General features: G+C 48.4%; 1 protein-coding gene across 3 annotated transcripts in view; it reads left to right on the forward strand.

Moving 5' to 3' along the window:
- Positions 1-18,082, forward strand: part of SMG6 (SMG6 nonsense mediated mRNA decay factor) — a 1,202,478-nt gene that overhangs the window by 94,911 nt on the left and 1,089,485 nt on the right. The gene's annotated exons all lie outside the window — the stretch shown is intronic.

Below are 18,082 nucleotides of genomic sequence, written 5' to 3' on the forward strand. Positions count from 1 at the left end.
ATAAACCACCGGGAGCCGTGCATCTCACCCCAGTCCCTTCCTAACCACAATTACCACCCACCACAGGACAGTGTGAAGTAAGCAACACGATGCGAGGCAAGCACACAAATGAAAGAAAGTACGAGCAAAACGTAGGCCAGGGAGGGCAATCAATAAGCAAGTGGGCAAAAGTTCAAATAGGCAGTTCAAATGTCTCAGCAATAGCAACAAGGGCAATGATAGACAGGAGTTCAGTCTCGCCGTTAGGAAAAGCGGGGGTTTCCCTGCAAAATAGAAACACGGCTTCATCAAGGCAAAAACAGGCAGCGGTCCACCATTGTTCTCAGGCACCCGGGGAGGATCAGGTCCCCGCACGACATCCAAGTCCCCAAACTCCAAACATCGAAGAGCAGGAGGTTCCAAATCCACCGGCCAGCAAACCCGTCGATGGATAGCGACAGTAACCCTCGTAGCGACCGAGGGAGGCGAGGCAGTGGCATCACTGTGACAAGAGGGGACCATGAAGGAGCGTTCACCCAAGATGGCGGTGGAACAAATCGAGTCTCCCGGAGCACCGGGGGCCAGGGCCGCGCGTAAGGATCGTAAGGCATCAAGAACGTCTCCAATCGTAGGCTCACGCACACACGTCCAGGCCCCCGTGCAGTCCAGCAACCCAAGTCCGTCATCACGAGGAGACCCACAGCACAGGTCGTCGGCAGCCATTTTGTGAATTCAGCCTCCTCACCACCCACCGCGATTCTCGGAACAGTTCACAAATGCGGGCCTTTACAGATTTCTGGGGGGTCCCAGCAATGGCAGCCTCGGTGAAAAAAGGAGATTCGCCCAAGGCGGGGGGCCGTCTGCAGTATCGCTGGCGCTCCTCTCAAACAGAGTCCGAGGACGAGGGTCTAGGGTCGATGGACCGAGCAGCGGCGGGGGGACCCCTTCTCACGATCAGTCCACGGAGCACCGCGCCCCGCACCAGCCTCACGTCCGTCAAGGCGGGCCCGGATCAGGGTCACCGGGATGTTCTCACAACGGCTCTCACCAGTGGCGCAGTCTCTCGGCCGGGGCCGACGGTCACCACAACGCCAGGTCGGATCCGATAGGCGAGGCCCCGGTCTCAACACCACGAAGGCCCAGGTCCCTTCGGGGGGCACAACTTCGGAACCGCAGCACGCCGGAGTCACCAGGCCAAACGGTGAGTAAGAGCGAAACGTTGCGTTCCTATTTCTTCGGAATTATGTCGTCTCTGGGCAGGATATGCAACAGGATATGCGAGTCAGGCCAGAGGGCCGACGGAGCCGAGCTACACGGCGACCATTACGCTCGCGAGCTTGACCGGAGAACAGCTTTTTGAATAGTAAAATAGAGGGAGATATACAGAAGAAAATAGAGGTAAAGCAGAATGTGATCAGAGAGAGAGAGAGACGACCGAACAAGAGACAGTCTAGGAGAAAGGGTAGATATAAAAGTAGCGAGTAGTAGAGAAAGTGGCAGAGTAAAATGAGAGAGGTTGAGATGGAGATAGAGTGCGAGGTCACTTTATTGTAGAGCTACATGGTATTTCTATAGCACAAATCTTGCCAAAAGGCAGCGGAGCATTGTACATGGTCAAAGGCAAGCCTAAAGTCAATGAGTAAGAGTAGAGGAATCTGGGTTGTGGTCGGTTAATGCATTGTGATGTAGTGTTCTTTAATGCAGTGAATCTTGAGCTTTTTCCTAAATTGGAGCGGCATTGGGGCCGTCTTGATAGATATAAGGATATTATTCCAGTTCCTGGGTGCCTAGATGGAAAAGGCCTGTTGTCTTTCTTTTTACTTTTTTTACACTTCTTAGTCTGCAGTTTGATGGTGTCTTTCCTGCGGGTGTGCCAGGAGCCACAAGAGATGGTGAGCTTGTCTGCAAGATAAATGGGGTACTTGGTGTGATGCTTTGTAGACGATGCAGCTGTTTTAAAAATGGTGCAGGCTAGCCAAGGGAGCCAATGGTTCTCCATCAAGACGGCGGTGAATTGATCATATTTCCAAGGGCCTAAGTGAGATGTGTTGGGGCATGTAGGATGGCGGTAATGCCCTATTCCAAGGCTTTCCAGACTCCACACTGGTACCCCAGTGTGCAGTCTGGAAAGGTTTGGAATAGGGCATTACCGCCCCCCAGATGAAAGCGCTTATACAGCAGTTCTGAAATCGCTTATACAGCAGTTCTGAAATCGCTTTCTGGGAGGAACAGTTTGAGTTCAACAGGGTACCACTTCGAAGGTAGGGGACCTGAGTAATTGCCCACTTGCTCGTTCTTTTAGAAAGATAAAAATAGCTCAGCTATCTCTATAGGACTCCCTTTTTCACACCGGGGATGCTAAGGCTCCTTTCCTCTCTCCTTACAAGGACACCCCATTCATGCATAGCACCTTGCTAATTGGGCCTCCATGCAGGAGCCCACCTGTTGTCTATTACAAACTAATTACTACTCCTGTCCTTGCATCTCTAGGTTGGCTTCCCCTCAAACTAGGCTCTGCATGCAAGGGTGCAAGCACCAGATACACCCACCTGACGACCTCTCTCAAAAACTTCAGATCTCTGGCAAGAAGGGAATCTTATCAAGATAGGCTCAGCTTGAGTTAGAAATACCTAGACTTAAAACATCCTAAACCCTGAAATGATCGGTTTATGTTAATATTTTTCACTTGCCTTCCCCACATGTTTTTTTTAATGTGTATTATTGTCTATTTAGCTTTGCTATACAGTTCTCTGTGCTCAGGGTCTTGAATATAAACTCATATAAAGCTAACTATGAGCTTTGGGTCTCTTTTCCTACTTGTATTTAGCATTCAGTCAAACTCTATTTATGGCCTAATATGTGGTCCAAATTGATTATAATCCTGGTTTCTTTTGTTTTGACCTGCAATAGATCAGACCTTATATCACACAGGCCTGTCTCCCTGATTTATTCATCGATAAGGGTGATTGTGATTGTTTTGGTAAATGGAATCCATTGAAGGTCTCAGTCGAATAATATCCTAGCTGACATTTAATATGGAATTAGGCCAAAAGTTATGTTGATCAGTGACTCAGTCTTTTTTCCCTGACTGAGAAATACAAGCATTTGCAATGCAATAGGTCTCGCATGAGGAAAGTTTGAGCTATTGGTATTGTAAATCACAAATCTTTTTTTTATGTTTTGGTTTTGAAAATAGCTAAATTAATAGCTTTGTCATTTACAATGCCAATAGTTTTAACTTTCGCAACTGTGACACCTATAGCATTTGTAATGCAATATGTGTTGTATTTACGTGACTTAGATGTATTGATATTACAAATAACAATGGCTTAATAATTCATACTTAAATGAAAGTTATTGTAATTTATAATGGCAATAGCTTAAACTTTTGTAAATAACTTTCTAAAAACCTGTGAAAGCAAAAAAATCTGGGTGGATTAAAAGGATGGAACCCATTTGCATTATGACGTAGTAACAGTTGTTCCTTAGTTTTGTCCTATATACTGTCTAGGTGATGGTTAAGTTAGCACATCAACATGAATTTGACACTGATTCGACATTGACTGAACTAAACCTCAAGAACTACGGCTTTTAAAAAGTTGTAAGAGTAGGATAGCACAAAGGAGTGATAAAGTTGTGAGACCGTATCCAGGGCAGTGAATAAGTGTGCATTTGAAATACCAAGGACCCACTGAATTCAGAAAAGAAATGGTGGGTGTGGTGGATGTGGCGGTGGATGTGGATGTGGATGTGGATGTGGATGTGGCGGTGGATGTGGCGGTGGATGTGGGGGTGGATGTGGCGGTGGATGTGGTGGTGATGGTGGATGTGGTGGTGATGGTGGATGTGGTGGTGATGGTGGATGTGGTGAATATGGTGGTGGATGTTGTGGTGATGTGGTGGTGGATGTGGTGGTGGATGTGGTGGTGGATGCGGTGGATGTGTTGGTGGTGGATGCGGTGGTGGATGCGGTGGTGGATGCGGTGGTGGATGTGGTGGTGGATGTGGTGGTGGATGCTGTGGTGGATGTGGTGGTGGATGTGGTGGTGGATGTGGTGGTGGATGTGGTGGTGGAAGTGGTAGTGGATGTGGTGGTGGATGTGGTGGTGGATGCGGTGGATGTGGTGGTGGTGCATGTGGTGGATGTGGCGGTGGATGTGGCGGTGGATGTGGCGGTGGATGTGGTGGTGATGGTGGATGTGGTGATGGTGGATGTGGTGGTGGTGGATGTGATGGTGGTGGATGTGGTGGTGGATGTGGTGGTGGTGGATGTGATGGTGGTGGATGTGGCGGTGGATGTCATGGTGGATGTGGAGGTGATGGTGGATGTGGTGGTGATGGTGGATGTGGTGGTGGATGCGGTGGTGGATGCGGTGGATGTTGTGGTGGTGGATGCGGTGGATGTGGTGGTGGTGGATGTGGTGGTGGTGGATGCGGTGGATGTGGTGATGGTGGATGCGGTGGTGGTGGTGGATGGGGTGGTGCTGGATGTAGTGGTGGTGGTGGGTGTGGTGGATGTGGTGGTTGTGGTGGTGGTTGTGGTGGTGGTTGTGGCGGTGGATGTGGCGGTGGATGTGGCGGTGGATGTGGCGGTGGATGTGGCGGTGGATGTGGCGGTGGATGTGGCGGTGGATGTGGCGGTGGATGTGGGGATGGATGTGGGGATGGATGTGGCGGTGATGGTGGATGTGGTGGTGATGGTGGATGTGGTGGATGTGGTGGTGGATGTGGTGGTGGTGGAAGTGGTGGTGGAAGTGGTGGTGGAAGTGGTGGTGGAAGTGGTGGTGGAAGTGGTGGTGGAAGTGGTGGTGGAAGTGGTGGTGGATGTGGTGGTGGATGTGGTGGTGGATGTGGTGGTGGATGTGGTGGTGGATGTGGTGGTGGATGTGGTGGTGGAAGTGGTGGTGGAAGTGGTAGTGGATGTGGTGGTGGATGCGGTGCACTAGTGACTCACAGCTGCCAAGGTTTCCGATTGCCATTGTCACATATTCCTAATTTCAGTGTAATTATGTGTGATATTCCAATGACTACAAGTAACAATTTTTTGTGAGGAAAATCAAGCAATGAAGACGAGGAAAGCATAAAAAATATTAGCATTGACACCTGTGCTCGGAGCGAGTAGTTGTTTTCAAGCAGGTCCGACCAACACCGTAGTGGCTCACCTGTCACCCCAGGACACAAAAGGGGGTTAGTGCGTCTGAACAACGCGGAAAACAACGCAGTACAGTGAGAAGAGACTGCAGTGTGGCAGTCTGTTCAGAATAAATGTCATCATGAACGTGCGGTACGCTAAGTAGCGTAAAAGTATATTTTTATTAGGCAGCATTATCAACTTTTAGATTATACCTCACTCCAGGATAGGAAGCGGGAGCAGCAACTCCGTGGCCTGCCTCCGCTTACGGTCGACTTTGGCTTCCGGCTCGACTTTCCAACTGGTGTAGTTTCAGGTGCGAATCGTGGCGTGAGTTAATTATTTTGTATGCTATCAAAGATGCGAGATACTTAAATATCTCTCAAGGGAATATAGTACACTTCAATATTATTGTACACATTATGTAACATGTAGGCACGCGCAGCAACATTATTTAGTATGCGGAAAAAAAAAACAAAGCGCCCGGCATTGTTGCTAATTAGGAGCAGGTCACTGGGTGAAAGGAGAAGCCCCACAGCCCCGATGAATAAATGGTAGCTTCTTCACGGGCCGTGTGAAAGCCAGAGCGGGTCACTGGGTGAAAGGAGGAGCCCCACAGCCCCCGGCGATTTAATAGTAGCTCCTTCACGTGTAGGCACGCGCGGCAACATTATTAAAGGCGATCTTTAAAGGCACACACCACTGTGCTTTAAGTAAAGATTTGTATGTGTAATCCCCACGTTGGCGCCAGTGGTAACCTACAAAATAAAACAAGCATTACCCGGCTGCCGTTGTGCTCGTGGTGCCTTGGCGGGGCTGCGCTGTTCCGGAGCGAGAGGGGAGAGGCAGCTGCCTGGAGTGAGCGGTGAAAGAGGACTGTACTCTCTATGCAGGAAAACAAACCAGTGAAAACGAAACCTAAGAGCCGCGCGCATGAGCTTCTACCGTAGACAGCTCACGTCGCGCGGCTCTTAGGTTTCGTTTTCCTAAGCGCATGGCAGAGTCGCGCTCGCACACATGCGCGCTCACGAGGTCAAATCCGACATCCGAGACTGAAAGCGCGTGCACCTCCCTGTCCCAGCGCGTGCACCCCCCCATTTACAAATACTAAAAGTATACTAAAGTATACACGAGGTCCGTTCGCTACGCTCGACCTAAAAAACTGTACAGAGGCCCAATTCATTTAGGATTTATAAACTGGTGTAGCCTGGCTGAACTAACTACTTTAGGTGGCGACGGGGATGTTCTGGAGCCTCTTAGCACTCTCTCCAGTCAGAGGTTTAAGGCAGCAGGCACAGTAGGAGAGAGGGCTGCAGGGGAGAGAGGATAAAAGTAGAAGTGTGGCTGGTTTGAACATTTTTTTTCTAGAGCTCTTTCTGGTTCACCCGCCTGCCGTGCTGGATAAGCATTTCATTGTGTCACCTGACTGAAATTATGGTGCTGTTTACATCATGTGGTCCAGGACAAGTAATACATGCTTGGCCTACTGCCTCAATGTGGCTTTGGTCTCAGGGCAGATGTTCAGACTATGTGACAGCCCTGCTACTGTTTTTTTCTTACAACCGTAGTTTGGAAGCGGGCTTCATAGATTCAGCATGGTTGTTGTCAGGAGTGGGGGTAGGAGTAGATTTACCCCACTTCTCCTTTATGCAGACAACTGCATCCTCTTTTTAAGGACAGATTATGGTCTCCAACTTTTGATGACTTTGTATTTGTTATTTATGGATCAGATGGATGTGGCAACTCATTTTGACCAACTAAACAAATTGAGATCATGGAGATCGGCTTGCAGAATCTTAATACCAATATCTTAAGGGTTTGGGATACACAACAATGAACTTGAGTTATATTTGACAATAGTATGAAACCGTTTGTTTTGCAGCCCTGGTTAGAAGGAAACCGCGGACTCACTTGCGCAAAGTATACCAAACAAAATGTGTCCCTCTGTTGGCTTTTGAAGCCGATAAGGAGGTGTACTCCAAGAGGATGAAAATATATTCCTTTGGCATTTGCACTTGTACTCGCTTCCATGTCTAATTCTCTGGCTCCTACTCTTAACTACGACTGAACCCCGCCTGTCCCCGCCATCATCCCTGACTCTCCCTCGCACTCCTCGCTTACTCAATTTCCCCCTCTGGAATTTCATACAACTCTCCCCCCTAGGTCTAATTCTCAGATGCCCATTCTAATCAATGACCATTCCCCTCCTCTCCCTTCCTTCTTCCCTGATGCTCCCTCCTACTCTCTTCCTTCGCACTCTCCTCCAGTGGTATCATCCTATGCACCCTCCTCTTTGTATAGTTCTCCGACTTCTAATGACTTCCTTCCTAAACAATCCAAATCGGTTTACCCCTGCATCCCTCCTTCCCTCTCGCACGCTCCCTACTCTTCCCCAGACTTTACGACGGAGCTGAAACGTACCTTGAAGCACTCCAAGCAGAATCTGCGTAATACCAGTCCGAACACTGCTCTGACTGCCCTCCCTGTCCTTTCTCTCCCTCCACTCGTTGGAGTGCCTTCCCATGGCAGCATTGCCACCCCACCTGCCCACGCTGCCTTCCCCTGGCAACATTGACCCTACCTCAGCCCCCCCCTCCTCCTCCTCTTCGGGTCTCCCCCCTAACTTTTTTGCACAGACACTTATCAACCTTGAAAGCATACTCACTGCTATGTCCACTGAATTAACACAACTCAGATGGAATCTCTCCATTCTTAACTCTAGTGCCTGCCCCAATCTCCATGATACCTCTCACTCGGATTCTCCTACCCTCTCCCTACATTACAGATGGCCGACCTCACCCTTTAGCAGCCGAGTACACAGGCCTCACTGAGCTGCTTGCTTCCTCTCCACTGCGGACATAAATGACATATGCAACTCCTATCTACCGAAGCCTCCGATGAAAAACCACCTCCCTCACTCCAACATCCCAGTTATTATGGGAGTAAATAAAATCTGCACTATCCCCATCTCACCTAGACCGCCTGCCCAACTCACCCCCATCCACACTTAATTCCCTTTCTTGGATGCTTGTTAATTGTAGATCGGCAGTTCTTCATGCAACTGAAATTGCAGAAACCATCCTTAGTGAGGCGATTGACATTGCCTTTCTCACTGAAACCTGGCTCAACGACCACTGACTTTCTCCCTCCACCAGGTTACTCCATTATTCGGAATGACAGACCCAGTAGTACAGGAGGTGGACTAACCATAATCTATAAAACGGAACTTCAACTCACCCTAATTAAGTACACTGGCCACATGACATTTGAATACCTTGGTGTCCAGCTCACTGTCGAAGGCTCTCCCCCGATTAGACTTCATAATATCTACCACCCTGCAGGTGAAACTCTTCTCATTGCTGAGAAATTATCCGACCTTCTCACCCAGTTCTCCCTTTCTACCTCCAAAAATTACTTTTTAGGAGACGTCGACATCCACCGGAACTAAGCAGACGATCCCACTGTTAGACGCCTCACTAACCTTTTGGAGATGAATGACCTTAATCAACTATGCCACAATCCCACTCATATCAAAGGAGCCACACTTGACGCTCTCATCTCTAACACTGACTTCATCTCCCTGACCAACATCGTCCCCATTGACTGGTCTGACCACCATCTCATTCTTTTCAAAATGGCAACCAGCTCCCCTCTCCCCACATATGTTAACAACAAACGTAAGATATGGTCCAGAAACCTTAAACAAGTCCCTCAAAGTGAACTCCAGTCTAAACTTCAAACTCAACTTCAACTCATCCCCCTCTCCCAAAACGCCAATGAGCTAACTGATAATTTCAACAAGGCCGTGGGCGATGCCCTGGATCTAGTCGGCCCACTCAAACAACAAAGAAATATCAATTTTAAATCTTGGTTCAATCCTGAATTTAATAAGCAAAGAAGACTACTCCGACTATCTGAAAGATCATGGAGGCAATACCCATCTTCCTCTCATCTTCTCCTCCTCAGATCTGCAAGAGCAACCTATAGGAAGCACATTTTCAATGAAAAGGCTTCCATCTTTCGCGCACAACCTGATTGTGCTAAAAGCAGGCCCAGAGAATTCTTCAATATTGTCAGAAAACAAACGTCATCTACCCCTCCAGAGCTGACAGTCTCAATTGAAAGATGTGAGGACATTGCCAATTTCTTTTCTGATTATTTTTTTCTTCAAAATTGATCAGTCCTTCCTTCCAACTTTGGTCCTGCCCAGCCCCCAATGGGACATTGACTTGCCTCTGCTCTCGACACCGCCGCTCCCGCCTAATCTGCCCACTCAACTACCCTCTCCTACTATTTATGGTGACTTCCTTTCCAATTTGCAACTGAAAAATAACACCTCCTGGGCTAATTTCCATCCTATGACTGAGCTGGATGTCTTTAATATCATCTCGAAATTACAGCCGACCTCGCACACCAAAGATCCTCTCCCATCTACCCTGGTTCACAACGTGTTAGACCTGGCACCATAGGCGTGGGTCTCCCTTCCATTTTTACTGTTGCCTCATGTATTTTTGCTGGTATTAGATGCTTTGGGCACTGTGCCACTGCTATTCAGTGCCACAGTGCAAGTGCTCCCTATTGTAAATTGATGTATTAATCAGTGGTTCCATGTTTGGCTATTTGGTTTACTTGTCAGACCCTAGTCTAGTGCACTGAGTGTGCCCAGGGCGTGTAAATCCAAATGCTGCTGGTGGGCGTGCAGCACTGGTTGTGCCACCCCAAGAAGCAGCCTTGTAAAATGTGTCTAAGGTCTGCCATTGCAGAGCCTGCGTGCAGTCTGGTACTGCCATGCTGACTGGGCAAGTGCACCCACTTGCCAGTCCCTAAACCTTCCATTTTCTTCATATCAGTCAGCCCTATGGTAGGCCCAATGGCAGGGTGCATTGTAAGTATAAGGAAGGACAAGCCCTGATGTGTGTGGCATGTCCTAATAGTGAATTACAGCCATTTTCGTTGTTCACTATTGCAAGGCTACCTGTTCTCCATTGGCCAGAATGGGCTGTTAGAGTTATTACATCTTATACTCCTAACTGTCTCAGAGAACATGATAGAAATTCGAGTTTAGTATGCCTGAACTCAGAATAATAAAATACATCTTTTAGTAAAGTTTATTTTAATATTCTGTGTTTGCAAATACCCCTTTTAGAAAGTAGGTATTTACTTGTCTAACCATCCAAACCTGTCTCTGCTAGGTTGTGTATTCCTATTTCTGGTTTTGTGAGTGACAGGGCTGGGGAATTCCAGGAGACAGGCTGAGTTACCCAGGGGTGAATAGAGAGATCTGCATCTAAATGGGAGGGAGGAGTTGCACCTGAACCTTGAATAGGGCTGTGCCTGCCTTCCACAATGCTGGCTCCACCCCTGGGGAGCGGCTGATGTCTCTGCCCTGCACACTGAAAGAAGAGAAGGAGTCCTGTAAACAAAGTGCTCCAGGACTGTACTTGCCTTCCACAATGCTGGCTCCACCTAGTGTGGGGCGTCTGATGTGCCTGCCCTACACTGTGAAAGGAAAGGAGAAGTCTGGTAAACAGAGTGCTTCAGAACTGGGTTGGACTGGGCAAAGGCTCCTCTACCCTCAGAGAACAAAGGATTTTGGGGTATAAATATTGGGACCCTGATCCCATGAAATTAGATCACTTTGGACTACAAGAAGAAACCTTTACTGAGGAGAGGAACCAGAAGAAACTGAGGAGAGACTATTCCTAAGCTGAAGTGCTGCTTGGGGGATTGGTTTCAGTGGTTGCCTTCCTGCCAAAGAAAGGAGAAAGGAACTTTGTGTTCTTCGCTTTCAACTTGTAAAGGAGTTCCAAGGGCTTGTAAAAGAGCTTGCCTCCTGCTAAAGTCTCAGGGACAACAAAGTTCACCCCCCAGGTCCCCAGAGTTCTTGTGGAAGTGCCTGCTGTTGTTTTGGGCCTTCTGAGGAACTGCGTGTTGCAAGGAGCTGGCAGCGCGACTCAACGAGAAGAAGCGTGTCGCCGTCGCTGTGCCTGCCGTCGCAACTCCGAAGGAGGGTGTCGCCGCTGGAACTGTCGCACTGCACCGCATCGGAGAGAAGCGTGCCACACCGAAGAGGAAGCGTTTCGCCGTAGCTGCTGCTGCCGTCGCAACTCCGAAGGAGGGTGTCGCTGCTGTAGTTGTCGCACTGCACCGCATCAGGAGAAGAATCTCGCAACTAGGTCAGAGCGTGTCGCCATTGCTGTACCTGCCGTCGCAACTCCGAAAGAGGGTGTCGCCGCTGGAACTGTCGCATTGCACTGCATCGACCAAGAGCACCTCGCATCCCCGAGAAGTGCGCCGCCGTCGGAACTGCTGCCGTCGCATCTTGGATCTCGCCGCTGTAGTTTTCGCATCGAGCGGAAGCTTCACGCATCGTGGGAGAAGAGCATCGCCGCTGGAGCTGTTCTCGTCGCAACGTAAGGGTGTCGCCGCTGCAGTCCACGCATCGAACCGAGAACTTCTCGCATCCCCAAGAAGCGCGCCGCATCTGGAAGTTCTTCACGTCTTTATTTCTTTATATCTGAACTTTGGCACATTTCCCATCGCTGCGACATTGCTTGTCGTGGAAACGCAACGCAACTTAAGGTACATTGACGCAGAGTGTCGCATCTCAGAACTGAACTGAACTAAGCTTAAATCTACCATCTTAAAGTAATCATAGTGTGTATTTTAGTCGTTTATGGTCTTGTGGTAACTCTATATAAAGTCTACTTATTTTTTATATGAAACCTGTGTGTTGTCCATTTGTACTGTTGTCACTGGGTCACTGTATGTGGTCACAACTGCTTAACTTTCAACGCCTCTGAAGTAAAGCCCTTCTGCTCGTGCCAAGCTACCAAGGGGGTGAGCAGGGGTAATTTTATGAGTGTAATCCCCTTATCCTGACTAGAGGAGAGGGTCCCTATTTGTCACACGTACCTACCTGTGCCAACTAGAGACCCCCAAATCTAACACACCTTTAACCACATTATTATCCCATGTTGGACTAAAATCATTAACACCTCTGTTGCCACCGGCTGTGTACCTGACTCCCTCTAACTAGGGCAAATCACCCCCATCCTTAAAAACCCGATGGCTGACCCTAATGATCTGAACAACCTCCGCTCCATCTCCAACATACCACTTCTTGATAAAACCCTAGAAAAATGCACCTTGCTTCAATTGGATAACCATATAAGCAATTTCAATTTACTTGACTCCCTTCAATCTGGCTTCAGGAAAGGCTGCAGCACTGAAACCGACATACTCAACAATGTTGACGACATTCACTGCTCTGACAATGATGAGGCTTATATCCTCCTTGACCTCTGCAGTGTTTGATACAGTCAATCATCCTTCCTTACTTGAATCACTCAATGCTCACGCTGGCCTTAATGGCTTGGTCCTTAAATGGTTCACTTCCTACCTCCAGCACAGAACTCAACAAATCAAAATCAAATCCTGCCTCTCCAATCCTACCCCTGTCTCCCTGGGTGTCCCCCAGGGATCAATACTCTCCCCCTCTCACTTCAATCCCTTTATGGAACCCCTTACTCTCATCTTGAAACAAGCGGGAATCAACTATCACCTCTATGCTGATGACACCCAACTCTACTATAAGATCAAATCCCACTCTGATGTTCTACACTTAAATAACACTCTGAGCAAGATTCAATCGTGGTTCTACTCAAACCATCTTAGACTGAACCCTGACAAAACGGAAATCAATCTTGTCTCTCCCGAAACCAAGCATCTCCCAGTTCTAGACTGGATCCCTGACCTTAACGTCCTCAACTGCCCTCTCAATCAATCAATCAATCAATCAATACATTTGTAGAGCGCGCTACTCACCTGTGAGGGTCTCAAGGCGCTAAAGGGAGGGGTACTGTCATTGCTCGAATAGCCAGGTCTTGAGATGCTTCCTGAAGGTGAGATGGTCCTGGGTCAGTCGAAGGTGTGCGGGGAGTGAGTGCCATGACTTTGCGGCCAGGTAGGAGAACGACCTTCCTCCAGCGGTGGTTCTGTGTGTCCGTGGAACGGTGGCGAGGGCGAGGCTGGCTGAGCGGAGCTGGCGGGTGGGGGTGTAGAACGAGAGGCGGTCGTTGAGGTATTCGGGTCCTTTGTCGTGGAGCGCTTTGTGTGCGTGGGTGAGGAGCCTGAACGTGATCCTCTTGTTGACGGGGAGCCAGTGTAGGTTTCTTAGGTGGGCGGATATGTGGCTGTGGCGGGGGATGTCGAGGATGAGTCGGGCGGAGGCGTTTTGTATGCGCTGAAGTCGTTTCTGGAGTTTGGCTGTGGTTCCTGCGTAAAGGGCGTTTCCGTAGTCCAGTCGGCTGGTGACGAGGGCCTGGGTGACGGTGTTTCTGGTTTCGGTGGGGATCCACCTGAAGATTTTTCGGAGCATGCGCAGGGTGTTGAAGCAGGATGAAGAGACTGCGTTGACTTGCCTGGTCATCGAGAGGGAGGAGTCCAGGATGAATCCTAGGTTACGTGCGTGGTCCGTGGGAGTAGGCGCGGAGCCCAACGCTGTGAGCCACCAGGAGTCGTCCCAGGTGGAGGGGGATTGTCCGAGGATGAGGACCTCCGTCTTGTCTGAGTTCAGCTTCAGGCGACTGAGCTTCATCCATTCAGCAACATCTTTCATTCCTTCCTGGAGGTTGGTTTTGGCGGTGGCTGGGTCCTTGGTGAGGGAAAGTATCAGTTGGGTGTCGTCGGTGTAGGAGATGATGTTGATGTTGTGTTTGCATTCGATGGGGCGAGGGGGTTCATGTAGATATTGAAGAGTATTGGGCTGAGCGAGGAGCCTTGGGGTACACCGCAGATGATCTCAGTGGCCGTTGAGCGGAAGGAAGGGAGGCGGATTCTCTGGGTTCTGTCGGAGAGAAAGGTGATGATCCATTCCAGGGCCTTTCCTTGGAATGTGGAAGAGGCGGGTTATTAGGGTGCGATGGCATACGGCGTCAAACGCTGCTGAGAGGTCTAGTAGAATGAGGGTGGTTTTTTCTCCGTTGTCCATCATGGTCCTGATGTTATCGGTGGCTGCGATGAGAGCGGTTTCGGTGCTGTGGTTTGCTCGAAATCCGGACTGGGACGGGTCGAGCGAGTTGTTTGTCTCGAGGAAAGCGGTCAGCTGTTTATTGACGGTCTTCTCGATGACTTTGGCTGGGAAGGGAAGAAGAGAGATGGGGCGGAAGTTCTTGAGGTCTTTGGGATCCGCCGTGGGTTTCTTCAGTAGGGCGTTGATCTATGCGTGCTTCCAGCTCTCCTGGAAGGTGGCTGACGTGAAGGAGCTGTTTACGACGTTCCGGAGGTGGGGTGCGATGATGCTGTCGGCTTTGTTGAAGATGTGATGGGGCATGGGTCAGAAGGGGAGCCGGAGTGGATGGTGTTCATGACGTGGGTGGTGTCTTCAGTACTGATGGGTGTCCATGCGATCAGGGTGGTGGTGGGGATCATTGGTTCTGTGACTGGAGGCGGAATCTGGGGTCCGAAGCTGTTGTGTATATCTGCGATCTTAGGGTGGAAGAACGTGGCGAGGGAGTTGCAGAGGTCTTGTGACGATGTGATGTCGTTGTTGCTGGCGCTGGGGTTGGAGAGCTCTTTGACGATGCTGAAGAGTTCCTTGCTGTTGTGGGTGTTCTTGTCTAGTCGCTCTTTGAATGATGTCCTTTTGGTGGTGCGGATCAGCTGGTGGTGTTTGCGGGTGGCTTTTTCAGGGCTGTCATGTTTTCTGAAGTCCGCTCGTGGCGCCAGGATTTTTCGAGGGTCCGGCAGGATTTCTTTGATTCTTTGAGGGCGTCTGTGAACCATGGTGTTTTCCTGTTGCCGGTCTTGCCAGGGGGGTTCTTCAGTGGAGCGAGGTCGTCGGCGCAGTTGGTGATCCATTGTGCGAGGTTGAGGGCTGCGTTGTTGGGGTCAGCGGTGTCGGCTGGCGGGTTCTGGCTTAGTGATGAGAGGAGCTGGTCTGTGGTGATTTTGCTCCAGCATCTGCGGGGGATTTGTTGTGTGCGGTGGTGGGATGTATTCTTTTTGAAGGTGAAGTGGATGCATCTGTGGTCTGTCCAGTGTAGTTCTGTGGAGTGGCTGAAGGAGACGTGGTTGCTGGCGGAGAAGATGGGGTCGAGCGTGTGGCCGGCGAGGTGGGTGGGTGTGTCCACAAGTTGCTTGAGTCCGAGGTTGGCCAGGTTGTCGAGCAGGGTGGTGGTGGTGGTGTTGTCGTTGTTTTTCTCTAGGTGGAAGTTCAGGTCCCCTAGGAGGATGTATTCTGGAGAGGCTAGGGCGTGTGGGCTGATGAAGTCCGCGATGGTTTCGCTGAATTGTGTGCACGGGCCTGGGGGTCTGTAGATGAGCATTCCTCTCAGGGTGGTCTTGGGGTCTCACCTTCTTCGTGAAACCCCTAGGCTTCATTCTTAACAAAAATTTGAATCAGAATGACCATATAAATAACTCGGCCAAAGAAGCACTGTTTACTCTTAGGCACCTCAAGAAAATCAAACCCTTTATCCCTCTAGAAGACTTCAAAGGGGTCGTTCAATCACTAGTCCTCTCCAAACTGGACTATGGCAATGCTATTTTCATTAGAAACCCTAAAGTTCACCTAGACCCCCCTTAGAGCTGTGTTCAACTTGGTGTTCAGGCTCATTACCGATTGTAAATGTTTCGACCACATCACACCTGCCCTCAAATTCCTCAGTTGGCTGCCCATTGAAGGGAGATGCCTTTATAAGACTGCCTGCATCACGCACAAATCTCTCCACCAACAATTCCCTTCATACCTAACTAACAAACTCAAAAGCCGGCTGCCCAGAATGATAAAACACTCCACTGCGCTACTCCTCATCCCCCTGTTACTAAAAAAGAAATCCACTCAATCCCGCTCCTTTTCTAGGAATGCTCCGAACATCCGGAATGCCCTCATGAGTGACCTGCGCTGCAGCCCCTCCTACCTTACATTAAAAAAAGACCTAAAATATCACCTCATCAAATCTTGGAATCCTTAATTGGCCCTGCAGTCCTTTTGCTTGTGCTTATTCCGCATTGCTTATCTTTCCACTTACCTGGCTCTCTCTTCGATCTACCATTCCCTCTTCTTTTTATGTATCCTAACATTAGCTCGCCCTGGCTAGCTGCTACCCTAACTGCTCCATATTTCCACGCTGTTTAGCAGTTCGTTGGGCACTCTTACTTGTCTTCACCCATCCTTTCCTACCCCTGCCACCTACCTCTTTAATTTGTCCTTCCCTGGGGACTCTCTTCCTGTACTCTGTGTCGTTCTCCAACAGTGTATTATTCAGATGTTTTTTGTCCTATTTTGTGCTGTGTGGTGTTCTCCAACATTGCATCATTCAGATGTTTTTACCTATGAACCCCTCGGAAGTCTGCCGCCCTTGACTTTTGAAATTGTTGTGCTTCCCTTGATTATTTTGTGCTCGTAATTAATGCTTTCTTTTTCTGGTGGTGTTCCTATACATGTAAAGCGCTCTGATGCCTCTGGGTCTAGCCAGTGGTATATAAAACCTTACAAATAAATACGGTACTTATTTCACTATACGTTCTTCTTACGAAGCCATGAACGTCACCAATTTACATTGGGGTTCCTAAGTGTAATTTGTCTTATACAGGAAGCTGTGTGTGAGTTAAGTGAGATAGGAAGATATGCTGCAGTCATAGCACAGTGTTCATTGTTGCACATACACATGAAGTGTTGTGGAGAGTGTGAGAATAGACACACCCAAGCATACCTACTTTTCTGACTTCTTAACTCTTGTAATATAATTAGTCATCAGCATTCTTTGATTTTTGGGTATTGAAAGAATCAAGTTTTAATGCGTCTAGAACGCTATTGTCAGTTCTTCTTGCTGGAGTCCAGTTCTAATGGTCGCCGTCTGGGCAGAGAACAAACTTCCTGTAGTTAATGACCTTTTAAAGAGAAGGGTGGTCAAAAGTATAGCATACATGATAATATACCAGATTCAGACAGGAGACCCCCGATTTCTGAAGCAAAAACAAATAGCTTTATTATGGCTGTCTCCTAACTGACATTACCTCTGCTTTCAACAGAATTCCATGAGGAAATATATTCCCCAATTTATTATTATTATTTTTTTTTATATCTCCCACTTTCCTCCTCTAAAATGTTGGCATGTATGGTAGAGGTAGGCAAGCTGGTGAATGCTCGAGCCTGAAGCCTGCTTCTGGCTCAGCAAGAGGTCCTGTTGGAATCTCAAACCTGTAACGAGCCGAGCTTTCATGTGGCTTCAGCCTGCCTCCCCTGCTGTACCCTAGATGTGGTCTTATAGCCAGAGATGACGACTTTGGACCTGGGGAACCAGGCTCGAGACTCTGCATCTTTCGACATCCATTGTTTCTGATCAGATTACTTAATTTCCCCATCCCTATAAACAATGAATGGTGACCTTGTGTAATGTAACTGGTGCTTATGTAAAGCAGTTCCAATACCTTCAAGTCGAGTTTGCGCTATATGAAAATAGTAGGAAAATCCACAGAGGTATATATAAGGTCTTAACATAAAGAAAGACTAATAGATACAGATTTACTAGCTGATATGTACAAAGCAAAACCAGTAAACCTGGATAAATTGCATCTTCCCCACTTAAGGTGTGTAATCATAGGCAAATAATTTTTCACTAAAACTGTTTTTTTTCTCTTCATTATCGTGCATGAAAGTATTTTCAAACGTGAGTTCAGAATACCACTTATACATAAACCTATGTGTTTGATTTAATAAACTATACTGTATAATAACCTGGACCACTTAAAAGATCTGTATGACATTTATCTTTCCTCTTAGTTCAGCAATGGTTCATGTTTAAAAACTCACATTTAAATTCAGTGCTATAATGTGACCTATTAATGTCTAAATGTGTGCTTTGCTTGTCTGTTATGGGAAGAGGTGAAGGGGATATAAATAAGTTTGTTGCGATTAGCTATGCATGTGTGCTGACTGCAGGTGGGTTGTTTGTATTTGTGTGAGGA

This window comes from Lissotriton helveticus, chromosome 3_1 (genome assembly GCF_964261635.1).
Source record: "Lissotriton helveticus chromosome 3_1, aLisHel1.1, whole genome shotgun sequence".
NCBI lineage: Eukaryota > Metazoa > Chordata > Amphibia > Caudata > Salamandridae > Lissotriton > Lissotriton helveticus.